The sequence below is a fragment of the Mesoplodon mirus genome, assembly GCF_964341445.2.
Source record: "Mesoplodon mirus genome assembly, chromosome: X".
Classification (NCBI taxonomy): Eukaryota; Metazoa; Chordata; class Mammalia; order Artiodactyla; family Ziphiidae; genus Mesoplodon; species Mesoplodon mirus.
The window spans coordinates 43564511-43582727 of record NC_138981.1 but is presented as its reverse complement, the minus strand read 5'-3'; the positions used below and the strand labels follow the sequence as shown (position 1 = coordinate 43582727).

The following is an 18217-nucleotide window of genomic DNA, read 5'->3' as shown; positions in this document are numbered from 1 at the left end:
TACCAATGGCTCGTTCTACAATGAATGTCCTAGATACTACATGAAGCATCAGAAAATATAACCAAGATGAAATCTGAATTATGAGTCCCTGGAAATTTTAAAGAACAGGGTAGGCCACCTAAAAAAGAGAGAAAGGGGGTAATCAAAGAGGAAATCAAAAAATACCTAGAAACAAATGACAATGAAAACACAATGAACCAAAACCTACGGGATGCAGCAAAAGCAGTTCTAAGATGGAAGTTTACAGCAATACAATTCTACCTCAAGAAACAAGAAACATCTCAAATAAACAATCTAACCTTACACCTAAAGCAATTAGAGAAAGAAGAACAGAAAACCCCCCAAAGTTAGCAAAGGAAAGAAATCATAATGATCAGATCAGGAATAAATGAAAAAGAAATGAAGGAAACAATAGCTAAGATCAATAAAACTAAAAGCTGGTTCTTTGAGAAGATAAACAAAATTGATAAACCATTAGCCAGACTCATCAAGAAAAAAGGGAGAGGACTCAAATCAGTAGAATTAGAAATGAAAAGGGAGAAGTAACAACTGACACTGCAGGAATACAAAGGATCATGAGAGATTACTACAAGCAACTCTACGCCAATAAAATGGACAACCTGGAAGAAATGGACACATTCATAGAAAAGCACAACCTTCTGAGACTGAATCAGGAAGAAATAGAAAATATAAACAGACCAATCACAAGCACTGAAATTGAAACTGTGATTAAAAATCTTCCAACAAACAAAAGCCCAGGACCAGATGGCTTCACAGGCGAATTCTGTCAAACACTTAGAGAAGAGCTAACACCTATCTTTCTCAAACTCTTCCAAAATATAGCAGAGGGAGGAATACTCCCAAACTCATTCTATGAGGCTACCATCACCCTGATACCAAAACCAGACAAACACGTCACAAAGAAAGAAAACGACAGGCCAATATCACTGATGAACACAGATGCAAAAATCCTCAACAAAATACTAGTAAACAGAATCCAAAAGCACATTAAAAGGATCATATACCATGACCAAGTGGGGTTTATCCCAGGAATGCAAGGATTCTTCAATATACGCAAATCAATCAATGTGATACACCACATTAACAAATCGAAGGATAAAAACCATATGATCATCTCAACAGATGCAGAAAAAGCTTTTGACAAAATTCAACACCCATTTATGATAAAAACTCTCCAGAAAGTAGGCATAGAGGGAACTTACCTAAACATAATAAAGGCCATATATGACAAACCCACAGCCAGCATCGTCCTCAATGGTGAAAAACTGAAACCATTTCCACTAAGATCAGGAACTAGACAAGGTTGCCCACTTTCACCACTCTTATTCAACCTAGTTTTGGAAGTTTTAGCCACAGCAATCAGAGAAGAAAAGGAAATAAAAGGAATCCAAATTGGAAAAGAAGAAGTAAAGCTGTCACTGTTTGCAGATGACATGATACTATACATAGAGAATCCTAAAGATGCTACCAGAAAACTACTAGAGTTAATCAATGAATTTGGTAAAGTTGCAGGATACAAAATTAATGCACAGAAATCTCTGGCATTCCTATATACTGATGATGAAAAATCTGAAAGAGAAATCAAGGAAACACTCCCATTTACCATTGCAACAAAAAGAATAAAATATCTAGGAATAAACCTACCTAAGGAGACAAAAGACCTGTATGCAGAAAATTATAAGACACTGATGAAAGAAATTAAAGATGATACAAATAGATGGAGAGATGTACCATGTTCTTGGATTGGAAGAATCAACATTGTGAAAATGACTCTACTACCCAAAGCAATCTACAGGTTCAATGCAATCCCTATCAAACTACCACTGGCATTTTTCACAGAACTAGAACAAAAAATTTCACAATTTGTATGGAAACACAAAAGACCCCGAATAGCCAAAGCAACCTTGAGAACGAAAAATGGAGCTGGAGGAATCAGGCTCCCTGACTTCAGACTATACTACAAAGCTACAGTAATCAAGACAGTATGGTACTGGCACAAAAACAGAAAGATAGATCAATGGAACAGGATAGAAAGCCCAGAGTTAAACCCACGGACATATGGTCACCTTATCTTTGATAAAGGAGGCAGGAATGTACAGTGGAGAAAGGACAGTCTCTTCAATAAGTGGTGCTGGGAAAACTGGATAGGGACATGTAAAAGTATGAGATTAGATCATTCCCTAACACCATACACAAAAATAAGCTCAAAATGGATTAAAGACCTAAATGTAAGGCCAGACACTATCAAACTCTTAGAGGAAAACATAGGCAGAACACTCTATGACATAAATCACAGCAAGATCCTTTTTGACCCACCTCCTAGAGAAATGGAAATAAAGACAAAAATAAACACATGGGACCTAATGAAACTTCAAAGCTTTTGCACAGCAAAGGAAACCATAAACAAGACCAAAAGACAACCCTCAGAATGGGAGAAAATATTTGCAAATGAAGCAACTGACAAAGGATTAATCTCCAAAATTTATAAGCAGCTCATGCAGCTCAATAACAAAAAAACAAACAACCCAATCCAAAAATGGGCAGAAGACCTAAATAGACATTTCTCCACAGAAGATATACAGACTGCCAACAAACACATGAAAGGATGCTCAACATCTTTACTCATTAGAGAAATGCAAATCAAAACTACAATGAGATATCATCTCACACCAGTCAGAATGGCCATCATCAAAAAATCTAGAAACAATAAATGCTGGAGAGGGTGTGGAAAAAAGGGAACACTCTTGCACTGCTGGTGGGAATGTGAATTGGTACAGCCGCTATGGAGAATGATATGGAGGTTCCTTAAAAAACTAAAAATAGAACTACCATATGACCCAGCAATCCCACTACTGGGCATATACCCTGAGAAAACCATAATTCAAAAAGAGACATGTACCAAAATGTTCATAGCAGCCCTATTTACAATAGCCCGGAGATGGAAACAACCTAAGTGTCCATCATCGGATGAATGGATAAAGAAGATGTGGCACATATATACAATGGAATATTACTCAGCCATAAAAAGAAATGAAATTGAGCTATTTGTAATGAGGTGGATAGACCTAGAGTCTGTCATACAGAGTGAAGTAAGTCAGAAAGAGAAAGACAAATACTGTATGCTAACACATATATATGGAATTTAAGAAAAAAAAATGTCATGAAGAACATAGGGGTAAGACAGGAATAAAGACACAGACCTACTAGAGAATGGACTTGAGGATATGGGGAGGGGGAAGGGTAAGCTGTGACAAAGTGAAAGAGCGGCATGGACATATATACACTACCAAACGTGAGGTAAATAGCTAGTGGGAAGCCGCCGCATAGCACAGGGAGATCAGCTTGGTACTTTGTGACCGCCTGGAGGGGTGGGATAGGGAGGGTGGGAGGGAGACGCAAAAGGGAGGGGATATGGAAACATATGTATATGTATAACTGATTAAATTTGTTATAAAGCAAAAAAATAAAATAAAATAAAATTAAAAAAAAAAAAAAACACAATGAACCAAAACCTACGGGATGCAGCAAAAGCAGTTCTAAGATGGAAGTTTACAGCAATACAATTCTACCTCAAGAAACAAGAAACATCTCAAATAAACAATCTAACCTTACACCTAAAGCAATTAGAGAAAGAAGAACAGAAAACCCCCCAAAGTTAGCAAAGGAAAGAAATCATAATGATCAGATCAGGAATAAATGAAAAAGAAATGAAGGAAACAATAGCTAAGATCAATAAAACTAAAAGCTGGTTCTTTGAGAAGATAAACAAAATTGATAAACCATTAGCCAGACTCATCAAGAAAAAAGGGAGAGGACTCAAATCAGTAGAATTAGAAATGAAAAGGGAGAAGTAACAACTGACACTGCAGGAATACAAAGGATCATGAGAGATTACTACAAGCAACTCTACGCCAATAAAATGGACAACCTGGAAGAAATGGACACATTCATAGAAAAGCACAACCTTCTGAGACTGAATCAGGAAGAAATAGAAAATATAAACAGACCAATCACAAGCACTGAAATTGAAACTGTGATTAAAAATCTTCCAACAAACAAAAGCCCAGGACCAGATGGCTTCACAGGCGAATTCTGTCAAACACTTAGAGAAGAGCTAACACCTATCTTTCTCAAACTCTTCCAAAATATAGCAGAGGGAGGAATACTCCCAAACTCATTCTATGAGGCTACCATCACCCTGATACCAAAACCAGACAAACACGTCACAAAGAAAGAAAACGACAGGCCAATATCACTGATGAACACAGATGCAAAAATCCTCAACAAAATACTAGTAAACAGAATCCAAAAGCACATTAAAAGGATCATATACCATGACCAAGTGGGGTTTATCCCAGGAATGCAAGGATTCTTCAATATACGCAAATCAATCAATGTGATACACCACATTAACAAATCGAAGGATAAAAACCATATGATCATCTCAACAGATGCAGAAAAAGCTTTTGACAAAATTCAACACCCATTTATGATAAAAACTCTCCAGAAAGTAGGCATAGAGGGAACTTACCTAAACATAATAAAGGCCATATATGACAAACCCACAGCCAGCATCGTCCTCAATGGTGAAAAACTGAAACCATTTCCACTAAGATCAGGAACAAGACAAGGTACCCACTCTCACCACTATTATTCAACATAGTTTTGGAAGTTTTAGCCACAGCAATCAGAGAAGAAAAAGAAATAAAAGGAATCCAAATCGGGAAAGAAGAAGTAAAGCTGTCACTGTTTGCAGATGACATGATACTATACATAGAGAATCCTAAAGACTCTACCAGAAAACTACTAGAGCTAATCAATGAATGTGATAAAGTTGCAGGATACAAAATTAATGCACAGAAATCTCTCATATTCCGATACACTAATGTAGAAAAATCTGAAAAAGAAATTAAGGAAACACTCCCATTTACCACTGCAACAAAAAGAATAAAATACCTAGGAATAAACCTACCTAAGGAGACAAAAGACCTGTATGCAGAAAACTATAAGACACTGATGAAAGAAATTAAAGATGATACAAACAGATGGAGAGATACACCATGTTCTTAGATTGGAAGTATCAACACTGTGAGAATGACTATAACACCCAAAGCAATCTACAGATTCAATGCAATCCCTATCAAACTACCACTGGCATTTTTCACAGAACTAGAACAAAAAATTTCACAATTTGTATGGAAACACAAAAGACCCCGAATAGCCAAAGCAATCTTGAGAAAGAAAAACGGAGCTGGAGGAATCAGTCTTCCAGACTTCAGACTACACTACAAAGCTACAGTAATCAAGACAGTATGGTACTGGCACAAAAACAGAAATACAGATCAATGGAACAGAATAGAAAGCCCAGAGATAAACCCACACACATATGGTCACCATATCTTTGATAAAGCATGCAAGAATATACAGTGGAGAAAAGACAGCCTCTTCAATAAGTGGTGCTGGGAAAGCTGGACAGCTACAGGTAAAAGAATGAAATTAGAACACTCCCTAATACCATACACAAAAATAAACTCAAAATGGATTAGAGACCAAAATGTAAGGCCAGACACTATCAACTCTTAGAGGAAAACATAGGCAGAACACTCCATGACATAAATCACAGCAAGATCCTTTTTGACCCACCTCCTAGAGAAATGGAAATAAAAGCAAAAATAAACAAATGGGACCTAATGAAACTTAAAAGCTTTTGCACAGCAAAGGAAATCATAAACAGGACGAAAAGACAGCCCTCAGAATTGGAGAAAATATTTGCAAATGAAGCAACTGACAAAGGATTAATCTCCAAAATATACAAGCATCTCAATATCAAAAAACAAACAAACAAGCCAATCCAAAAATGGACAGAAGACCTAACTAGACATTTCTCCAAAGAAGATATACAGATTGCCAACAAATACATGAAAGAATGCTCAACATCACTAATCATTAGAGAAATGCAAATCAAAACTCCAGTGAGGTATCACCTCACACCGGTCAGAATGGCCAACATCAAAAAATCTACAAACAATAAATGCTGGAGAGGGTGTGGAGAAAAGGGAACCCTCTTGCACTGTTGGTGGGAATGTAAATGGATACAGCCACTATGGAGAACAGTATGAAGGTTCCTTAAAAAACTAAAAATAGAACTACCATACGACCCAGCAATCCCACTACTGGGTATATGTCTGGAGAAAACCATAATTCAAAAAGAGTCATGTACCACAATGTTCACTGCAGCACTATTTACAATAGCCAGGACATGGAAGCAACCTAAGTGTCCATCGACAGATGAATGGATAAAGAAAATTTGGGACATATATACAGTGGACTATTACTCAGCCATAAAAAGAAACAAAATTGAGTTATTCGTAGTGAGATGGATGGACCTAGAGTCTGTCATACAGAGTGAAGTAAGTCAGAAAGAGAAAAACAAATACCGTATGCTAACACATGTATATGGAATCTAAACAAAGAAAAAGAGAAAAAAAAGGGTCTGAAGAACCTAGAGGCAGGACAGGAATAAAGATGCAGACGTAGAGAATTGACATGAGGACATGGGGAGGGGGAAGGGTAAGCTGGGACGAAGTGAGAGAGTGGCATGGACTTATGTATACTACCAAATGTAAAACAGATAGCTAGTGGGAAGCAGCCGTATAGCACAGGGAGATCAGCTCAGTGCTTTGTGACCACCTAGAGGGGTGGGATAGGGAGGGTAGGAGGGAGATTCAAGAGGGAGGAGATATGGGGATATATGTATTTGTATAGCTGATAAACTTTGTTATAAAGCAGAAACTAACAGACCATTGTAAAGCAATTATACTCCAATAAAGATGTTAAAAAATTTATAATAAATAAGAGAGAAAGGGACTTCCCTGGTGGCACAGTGGTTAAGAATCTGCCTGCCAATGCAGGGGACACGGGTTCGAGCCCTGGTCTGGGAAGATCCCACATGCCGTGGAGCAACTAAGCCCGTGCACCACATCTACTGAGCCTGCCTCTAGAGCCTGCGAGCCATAACTACTGAGCCCGTGTGCCACAGCTACTGAAGCCCACGCGCCTAGAGCCTGTGCTCCGCAACAAAGAGAAGCCACCACAATGAGAAGCCCGCAAACCGCAATGAAGAGTCACTCTGGGTCTCTGAAACTAGTGAGAGCCCACGCGCAGCAATGAAGACCCAATGCAGCCAAAAATAAATAAACAAATTAATTAATTAAAAATAAAAAAGAGAGAAAGAAATAGATATATGTGTCATCATAAAATAATGAAAATTGTTTCTCTGGAAGGCTTCTGGAGCTTCTAGAATTACTATGTATGTACAAGGATTCATAAACATAAATGTATTCATAAGAATACATATAAATATATACAGAGGCATAGTCCACCCTGTAATTTTAGATTGAATATTTCCTCCTAAGCATTCTTCCAAAAGGTTATGATTCCAAATAATGCATGTGGAATAAAGTGAGTAACTACACACATTTGCATATTTTAATTTTTCTACCATATGGGGTTTTTAAAAGCCAACAACAGCAAAGTATTTGAGGAAAAAAGTGGAACTCTAAATATTAATTGAAGTTAAAAATTTGGGAACTGCTATCGGAGGCCTGCTTCCAACTGAAATGAACCCAACCGAAAAGGACAAGACATGCATATGAATTCTCCAGAGACCAAGAGATTAAATATGCTGTGCTTTTTGGTGCATGGCTTATGAGGTAATTATAGAATATCTAAGATTTTTCAAGATTTATCTTTTTCTAAAAGGAAGAATATTTTGCTTAATTATTCATCTTAATTGCCTCAAACTCTATGTGGAACAAGGTAGACTATAAATATTCTTGATTTAAACTAATACATTTATTAAGCTTCTGGAAGAAAACAAAGGGGAATACCTTTATGACCTCGGGATAGACAAAGATTTTTTAAATAAGACACAAAAACCATTAACCTCCAAGACTGAAAAACGTGTTTATCAACAATGTATAATAAACTTTTACAAATCAATTAGAAAACAACAGAGAAGTCAATTAAAAACTGGGCAAAAAACCTGAATAGACACTTCACAAATAAGGCTATCCAGATGGCGGTTCTTGACCTCATGAGTTAACACGGAAATGCAAATTGAAATCATAATCACCATTACCTGCTAGAATGGCTAAACTTGAAAAGACTGACCAAAAGTTGAAGATACTAAGTGCTTGTAAGGAAATGGAGCAAATCGACCACCGCTGCTGGGAGTGTGAATTGGTACAATCATTTTGGCAAACTATTTGGCAGATATTATGGCTGAACATGTGCATACCTTATGACCTAGCAAACCCACTCCTAGGAATATACTTAACAAAAAAGTACACATATGTATCCTAAAAGATGTATAAAAATGTGCATATTAGCATTTTTCATAATAGCTGAAAACTGAAAGCAACCCAAATATCTATCAAAAGCAGAATGGATAAATAAAATGTGGTATATCACACAATGGAATATGACACAGAAGTGAAACTTAAGGAAATGCTCCATGCAATAGCATGGATGAATCTCACAACCATAATGATGAACAAAACAATCCAGTCTCAGTATGAAGGTTAAAAACTGGCAAAACTGTCACCTATGGTGAAGGAAGTCAGTGGGGAGGAGCAGAAGGAGGGCTTCTGGGGTGCTGGTAATGTTCTCTTTCTTGATCTGGGTGCCAGTTAAGCAAGTGTATTTAATTCATGAAAACTGAGTTATACAGTTATGCATTAGTTATCTTTCTGTGTGTATATTATATTTCAATGCAAAATTTATAACAATGATGATGTTATCTCACTCATCTTTCATATGTATCTTGAACTAAAGGTCTGAATCTAAGGACTGAGCCTACGACAATAAAAAAAATTATAGGCCAAAACAGTAATACCAAGGGCAAGGAAATGCATGGGTAAAAGGTGGTTAATACACACTCACAAGGAGAAATTCTTATAACGATAGAGGGAAGGTCTATGAGAATAAATGAAAAAATATTACTTTGGGGTTTTGTAAAATGCAGCTTTAACATCTTCAGGTACACATAACATTGCTATAGCTGGACGAAATCCCAGGATCATCTCTCAGTGATTTTCTTCTCTGGCCACTATACACTTGGTAGAGGGACACTCTTTGAATGGTCACTAGACCACTGAACAAATCAGCAAAAGCTCACAAGCCTAGAGATATGAGCAATTTTGTTAGAGTAATGTAGTAAGTGCAGTTTTCAATTTGGATGCTTGAGTGTAAACGAATGCTGTAGTAACTTTCTGGATGACCGATTTTGGTGAAAGGACCCACAACCACACCTGCTTAGCCTCATAGAAAGAAAGCCTATCCACCTGCTCCTCAGGGTAGGTCAGCTACCTCTAGCCCATGTGAACACTCCTGTTGACACTGAGGAGGCAAAAAAAGAAGCTGCAACCACTCTAAGCCGACCTACAGCCTCTTCCAGTGTCTTATGCACAGTGAGTCCTCAGTGTCTTCAGTTGATCTAAATATTTAACAGGTAGAGACTATGCTTCATTTCCTAATGAGTGGATCAGAATCATCTGTGAATAGCACAGAAATTGCACAAATACCACAACATCATGGATTTTTTAAAGGCTTGAAATAAGTGCCTTAAAAGCTAACTAAACAGGAGGCCCTTATAATAATATCTCTAGGAGTAGTTTCCCAAGATGCCCCTTGTTAATCTTGCCACTCTGCTTCTCTACAAGACTCCATGCCTCATTTATGAAACAAAAGACAATTACAACCTCTGTGACAGATGGTATTTTAAAAATTCCACACGCTCTTCTACAATGTGACTCTCCCACTGCCCCATCAAGTGGTGAAGTCTATTTCCCTTCCTTTTGAATCAGGAAGGGCATGTGACTGTTTCCACCAATAGAATACAGCAGAAGTGGTGCTATGAGAATTGCAAGGCTGGGTCATAAAAGGGAAAACAGCTTCATCTTTTTGCTGGGACATGTGCATGTGGACCCCTGTGTCTGAGCACTGTAGAGAGTCTGCCTATGCTGAGGTTGTCATGCTATGAGGAAGCCAAACCAAATGGAGAGGCCATGTGCAATCTCTATGTCATCCCAGCCCAGGTGGCAGACATGTTAGTGAAAGCCTTTAGATGATTCCAGCCCCCAACCGCTGAGATACCCCCAAACTTCCAAGTCTTCCCAGATGAGGCCCTAGACATAGGAGAACAGAGACTAGCCATCCCCACTGTGCCCTGTCTGAATTCCCGACCCACAGAACCTATAAGTATAAAAACACGGTTGCTTGATGCTAAGTTTGGGGGCAACAGTAACTGGAAAAACAATTTATACAGCAATAGCAACTGGAAAAGCTACCAAAAGACTGCCTTAAACTTTAAATAAGATAAATGTGTGTATAAAAGTGCTCTTTATTGATTCTCATAATTGAAAGCAAAATGGTAGGCTGCTGCTGCCTAAAATGGAATGGGAAAGGAGGTGTGTGAAGAGTGGGGCAAGGAGAGTGGGGGAGGTGAGAGAAGCATGATGATGAAATATAGCAGTGGAGTGGGAGGCAGGCTTGTGCTCCCATTTATCATTAGGGGCCATTCTTCCTTTGACTTACTATATGAAATCTGATATATTTTGAAAAGTAGAACCAAGGGGATCTCCTTTGATACTGAATATGGGGTATGAGGCAATGAAGAATCAAAGGTGACTCTAGGAATTTTGGCCTGAAAGACTGAACAGGAAGAATGAATCTGCTATTAGTTAAACGTAGAAAATTACAGGTGGAACTAGTTTGGGAAGAACATCACTAGTTCAGTTTGGGACACTTTAAGTCTGAGATGTCTATTGGACATCCAAGTGGAAACATTGCATTGGTGGTTAAATATTTGAGTCTGGAGTTTAGTGAAGAAAGTACTGCTCTTCATAACCCAGTTAGTCCAACATTTACATTCCAAGGAGAACCAGGCCTCTCTGGATATCTAATCATCCTCTCTTCCAGTATCACTAATGACTCAAAAGCATATGATAATATATTGTTAAGTGAGAAAAGCAAGTTACAGAATGTTCCCATTTATTTGTACATACATATGTACATGTTGTATAAGCATATATATTATACAGTTAATATTTGTATTCTGATTATTTTTGTTTTTACAGTAAGTCAATAATTCATCTACAATTTAAAAATCATATACACATACATGATAAATATAACATTAACCACTTATGTGTAATATAACTTATAATGCATGCTTCCTTTTAACCAAACATGAAGCGTTGCTTTCCTTCCATTGGAACCTTACTGTGAAAGAAACTAATTTAAACATACAAATGAACACAAAACAAAACAAAAACTATCTGAAACTTGTTTATCATTGACGAGCATCAAAATCATCCATGGTCTACCTAAAAAACATGTAATGGGGTTAACATCATCTTTATTTGTTGAACTTACTTCAAAAAATTCCTTGTGGTAATGAAAAGGCTTATTTAAACAGCTGTAACTTACAGCGCAAGGTGGTTCCATTTCAGAATTCTCTGTACCCCTCCCCTCAATCACCACGTATATGCACTACACTACCCTAAACTAAGGGACAAGAGAATAGCAGAAAGGATAATGGAACAGAAAGGAAAACCTAACCTGAAAGCTGGAACAAAAACTCTAAAAGGATTTGCTCCACCTACTCTGTTGTATCTTTTTTCACCCCTTTTCAGTTTTAGCACCCAAGAATCAGGTCAATTAATTTATATATATCCAAAATTACTTCTGTACGTTCATTAGGAAATAAAATTCTGAAGCATTTTGATAATCTTGTGGATTAGGTAATAAATAAAAAGCAAGTGCTTAGTTTTACTAGTATTTAAGTTTCTCTAGCTGATTGATTAATCTCTCTGTAGGCAATAAGACAAGTAACTCAAATACAAACATTACAAATATTACTATTGTGATGGATTGAAGATAGTCACAAATCCTTTGATAGTCCTTCTGTTGAAAGGTAGGGTCTATTTCCCTCCCCTTCAGTCTGGGAGCTCTCTGCAACTGCTCTAACAAAATATGGTGGAAGTAATACTGTGACATTTTCTGAGCACAGGCCTTAAGACTGGCACCTTCCACTTCTTTTTTTTTTAACCAAAATTATAATTATTATAATTGTGGGATTATCACACATAAATGCATTTATATTTACTGTAGAAGAAACTGTACATTTTCAAGATTGCTTTGAATTCAGCTAAATTTGGTAACAAAATGTTGTTACCTAAAATGAGTGTCAATATTCCTTTGATCTCAACTACAGAGTCAAGTAATCCCCTAGGGAAAACAGACTGAAGTTCAATGCTTACACATAAAAAATTCAGGGGATTTGGGCTTTGAAGAGTATGAGGTTTTTGTTGTCTTGACTAGTGCTTCTAGATTTTTAGTAAGACTTTTCCATTCTCTACTTTCTCTTTATGTTTGATATACAATCTAATGCTTGTGAGTATTTTCAAAGCTTTGGTAGTTTTAAATTTCTTGTAAATCTGATAATCAAACTTCATTTATATTGATTTCTTAGAAAAAAAATTCTATCCAGGTTCAAGCACAACAGTAAAAATGAGCTAGTAACAGTCTTTTTTGCCATAATATTGGACTTTGCATATTATTTTAAAATTATATAGTTTCCAAAAAGAATGCCACCCTTATTCCCTCCTTTGCTCCCAAAAGAAGTTAGCTAAACATCTAGATTTTCATAAATTGCAAAAAGTGAGGCACAGAAGCTAATTTTGCTTAAAAAAAACAGTATGTAAATAATTCATCTGGCTTATACCAACATTTTCATATTCTGGATCTGACAGTTTTGTGTAAGCAGTAAAGTTAGTGTTGTCTCCTCCTAATTAATGTAGAATTAAAAAAAATTTTTAAATGTCATTTATTAAAAAAATGTCATTTATTAAACAGACTAAAAATGAGAGGTCGGGTGGGAAGGAAAAGCAGGAGTTGAGGACACAAGTGTCTAGGCTGACTCTCAGTTTCCTTTTTGATAATTTTTAAAAAACATGGAATTCCTTCTCTACTTTGTGTTGTCTGAGAACCACTATGGTTTTGTAAAGCCTATAACAGTAATTACATTTAATCACCATGAGTACATTTGTTTTAAGCCTATAAATACTATGTTAGTAACACTAAACTACCTCCATTGGCTTATTTGTATAAAGAAAAATATATATTTATATTCTTACAAAGTTAACACAGAGGGCTGAGGAAAGGGAACAAGAAGCAGTGTTTAATCACAGTTTCTCTGGACTCAATAACCAGACTGGGGTCTTGCTCAAGCCACCTGGTCAAGCAGTGTCTGAGGAAGAGTCATAGGAGGCAGCAGTGTCTGAGGAAGAGTCATAGGAGGCAGAGATGATGAAATTGCCACTGCTGGAGTGGCACCTTCCACTTCTTATCACTTAGAAAACTCACTCTTGGAGTCCAGAGCTGCCAGGTAAGAAGTCAGACTACCCTGACCATGTGGACAGGTCCTAAGACTAAATGGGAATCTGGGCAGTACAGATCATAGCATCAACTACAGCGTTACAGGGGTGAATAAAAGCAGTAAGGTTCTGGGACTTCCCTGGTGGCACAGCAGTTAAGACTCTGAGCTCCCAATGCAAGGGGCCTGGGTTCGATTCATGGTCAAGAAACTAGATCCCACATGCATGCCACAACTAAGAGTTCACATGCCACAACTAAGGAGCCAGTGAGCTTCAACTAAAGGAGCCTGCAAGGTGCAACTAAGGAGCCCACCTGTCACAACTAAGGAGCCCACCTGTCACAACTAAGGAGCCCACATGCTGCAACCAAGGAGCCCACCTGTCACAACTAAGACCAGGCGCAACCAAAATAAATAAATAAATAAATAATCAGTAAGGTTCCTCTGAGACTGAACTGGGAAGAAAGAGAAAATATAAACAGACCAATCACAAGCACTGAAATTGAGACTGTGACTAAAAATCTTCCAACAAACAAAAGCCCAGGACCAGATGGATTCACAGGTGAATTCTATCAAACATTTAGAGAAGACCTACCACCTATCCTTCTCAAACTCTTCCAAAATATAGCAGAGGGAGGAACACTCCCAAACTCATCCTACGAGGCCACCATCACCCTGATACCAAAACCAGACAAACATGTCTCAAAGAAAGAAAACTACAGGCCAATATCACTGATGAACATAGATGCAAAAATCCTCAACAAAATACTAGTAAACAGAATCCAACAGCACATTAAAAGGATCATATACCATGGTCAAGTGGGGTTTATCCCAGGAATGCAATGATTCTTCAATATACGCAAATCAATCAATGTGATACACCATATTAACAAATCAAAGGATAAAAACCATATGATCATCTCAACAGATGCAGAAAAAGCTTTTGACAAAATTCAACACCCATTTATGATAAAAACCCTCCAGAAAGTAGGCACAGAGAGAACTTACCTCAACATAATAAAGGCCATATACGACAAACCCACAGCCAACATCATTCTCAATGGTGAAAACTGAAACCATTTCCACTAAGATCAGGAACAAGACAAGGTACCCACTCTCACCACTCTTATTCAACATAGTTTTGGAAGTTTTAGCCACAGCAATCAGAGAAGGAAAAGAAATAAAAGGAATCCAAATCAGAAAAGAAGAACTAAAGCTGTCACTGTTTGCAGATGACATGATGCTATACATAGAGAATCCTAGACTCTACCAGAAAACTACTAGAGCTAATCAATGAATGTGATAAAGTTGCAGGATACAAAATTAATGCACAGAAATCTCTCACATTTCTATACACTAATGATGAAAAATCTGAAAGTGAAATCAAGGAAACACTCCCATTTACCACTGCAACAAAAAGAATAAAATATCTAGGAATAAACCTACCTAAGGAGACAAAAGACCTGTATGCAGAAAACTATAAGACACAGATGAAAGAAATTAAAGATGATACAAACAGACAGAGAGATATACCATGTTCTTAGATTGGAAGAATCAACATTGTGAAAATGACTATACCATCCAAAGCAATCTACAGATTCAATGCAATCCCTATCAAACTACCACTGGCATTTTTCACAGAACTAGAACAAAAAATTTCACAATTTTGTATGGAAACACAAAAGACCCCGATCAGCCAAAGCAATCCTGAGAAAGAAAAACGGAGCTAGAGGAATGAGGTTACCAGACTTCAGACTATACTACAAAGCTACAGTAATCAAGACAGTATGGTACTGGCATAAAAACAGAAATATAGATCAACGGAACAGGAAAGAAAGCCCAGAGATAAACCCACGCACATATGGTCACCTTATCTTTGATACAGGAGGCAAGAATATACAGTGCAGAAAAGACAGCCTCTTCAATAAGTGGTGCTGGGAAAACTGGACAGCTACATGTAAAAGAATGAAATTAGAACACTCCCTAACAGCATACACAAAAATAAACTCAAAATGGATTAAAGACCTAAATGTAAGGCCAGACACTATAAAACTCTTAAGAGGAAAATATAGGCAGAACACTCAATGACATAAATCAGAGCAAGATCCTTTTTGACCCACCTCCTAGAGAAATGGAAATAAAAACAAAAATAAAATGGGACCTAATGAAACTTCAAAGCTTTTGCACAGCAAAGGAAACCATAAACAAGATGAGAAGACAACCCTCAGAATGGGAGAAAATATGCAAATGAAGCAACTGACAAAGGATTAATCTCCAAAATATACAAGCAGCTCATGCAGCTCAATATAAAAAAACAAACAAACAAGCCAATCCAAAAATGGGCAGGAGACCTAAATAGCCATTTTTCCAAAGAAGATAGACAGATTGCCAACAAACACATGAAAGGATGTTCAACATCACTAATCATTAGAGAAATGAAATCAAAACTCCAGTGAGGTATCACCTCACACCGGTCAGAATGGCCATCATCAAAAAATCTACAAACAATAAATGCTGGAGAGGGTGTGGAGAAAAGGGAACCCTCTTGCACTGTTGGTGGGAATGTAAATGGATACAGCCATTATGTAGAACAGTATGGAGGTTCCTTAAGAAATAGAACTGCCATATCACCCAGCAATCCCACTACTGGGCATATACTCGGAGAAAACCATAATTCAACAAGAGTCATGTACCACAGTGTTCATTGCAGCACTATTTACAATAGCCAAGACATGGAAGCAACCTAAGTGTCCATCAACAGATGAATGGATAAAGAAGATGTGGGACATATATACAATGGACTATTATTCAGCCATAAAAAGAAATGAAATTGAGTTATTTGTAGTGAGGTGGATGGACCTAGAGTCTGTCATACAGAGTGAAGTAAGTCAGAAAGAGAAAAACAAATACCGTATGCTAACACATATATATGGAATCTAAGAAAAGAAAAATGGTTCTGAAGAACGTAGGGGCAGGACAGGAATAAAGACATAGATGTAGAGAATGGACTTGAGGACACGGGAAGGGAGAAGGGTAAGCTGGGATGAAGTGAGAGAGTGGCATTGACATATATACACTGCTAAATGTAAAACAGATAGCTAGTGGGAAGCAGCTGCATCGCACAGGGAGATCAGCTCGGTACTTTGTGACCACCTAGAGGGGTGGGATAGGGAGGGTGGGAGGGAGACACAAGAGGGAGGGGGATATGGGGACATATGTATATGTATAGCTGATTCACTTTTTTATACAGCAGAGACTAACACACCAGTGTAAAGCAATTATACTCCAATAAAAATGTTAAAAAAGAAATCAGTAAAGTTCTTACGCTCATGTAGCTTTGAGTTCGTAATACCACTACCAACGAGTAACAGAGAAATGCTAATGTGTTCACCAAACCCTGTTTCTTTTTCCATCTAGGCACATAGCAAGACTGCATTCCCCAGTATCCTTTGCAGTTATGTGGGCCATGTGAATGAGTTCTGCCTAATGGCATATGTGTGGATAATCCACTTCAAAGCCTAGCCTCCCTCCAAATCTACCTGTATAACCCTCCATACTGCCTTTTCTTTTCCTGCAGACTGGATTTAGAAGTTTGGGGGTGGAAAAGGGAGTGGAAAAGACCTGGCAGACAGAGGAGTCACTCATAAAAAGAGCCTGAGTCCCTGAATGCCTATGTCGGGCAGAGATGACCCACATCCTAAACCCACACTGGATGGAGACATGTGCAAAAAATAAAACCTTCATTGTGTTAAGATGCTGAGACTTTCGGAGATGTTTGTTATAGCAGTTGGCCTATCCTAATACATACATAATGGTAAAAAATTATTTCCCAATATTTTCATGTATGTTTCCACTTAAGTAACTATTTTGTTACATTAGATTCATTCTTAAATTTCTCTAACAGATTTATATTTTAGAATATTTTCTCCAGAGATATCCATCAGTAGAAAATAACTAACCAATGAGGTTTTAATTTTACTAAAACTAACATGGAGGAGTCAACCCAAAATAATATATTAAAAGATTTTTGTTTTTACATTCTGATACTTTTCATATGCTATTGTGAACTGCTATAACACTCTTTATTAAAAATATTTAGCACAGGTTTCCCTGGTGGCACAGTGGTTAAGAAGTCACCTGCCAATGCAGGGGACATGGGTTCGAGCCCTGGTCCAGGAATATCCCACATGCCATGGAGCAACTAAGCCCGTGTGCCACAACTACTGAGTCTGCACTCTAGAGCCCGTGAGAAACTACTACGCTCATGCGCCACAACTACTGAAGCCCATGTGCCTAGAGCCCATGCTCCGCAACAAGAGAAGCCACCACAATGAGAAGCCCGTGCACTGCAAAGAAGAGTAGCCCCTGATTGCCTCAACTAGAGAAAACCCGTGTGCAGCAACAAAGACCCAATGCAGCCAAAAATAAAATAAATTAAAAAAAAATTTATCACAAAATCAAGGAATGTCATCATGCTTTTAATGCACACTGACAATTTTTTAAATTTGGAAGGCAGGAAGAATTTTTACAATTGAATAATTATTAGTGAACATTTATTTTTATACGAAGGTAATACACTATCGTTATTTTAAATCTAAAAGCAATCATTGCAAGGGTTTGCTATGAAACATTTACATTTGTTTAGATTTGGCAGTTATGTCAGAAGAAAATACTTTTATTTGTGGCTTTTGAGAATAAAGCTACGTCTTTTAATTTCAAAAACTATCTAAGTATTCTCTCAATAGTGTAAATAACCAA

The 18217-nt window shown here is 37.5% G+C and overlaps 1 protein-coding gene across 4 annotated transcripts in view; it reads right to left on the bottom strand.

Annotated features, from left to right (window-relative positions):
* The window catches only part of JADE3 (jade family PHD finger 3), a 163086-nt gene that overhangs the window by 33324 nt on the left and 111545 nt on the right, over window positions 1-18217 (bottom strand). The gene's annotated exons all lie outside the window — the stretch shown is intronic.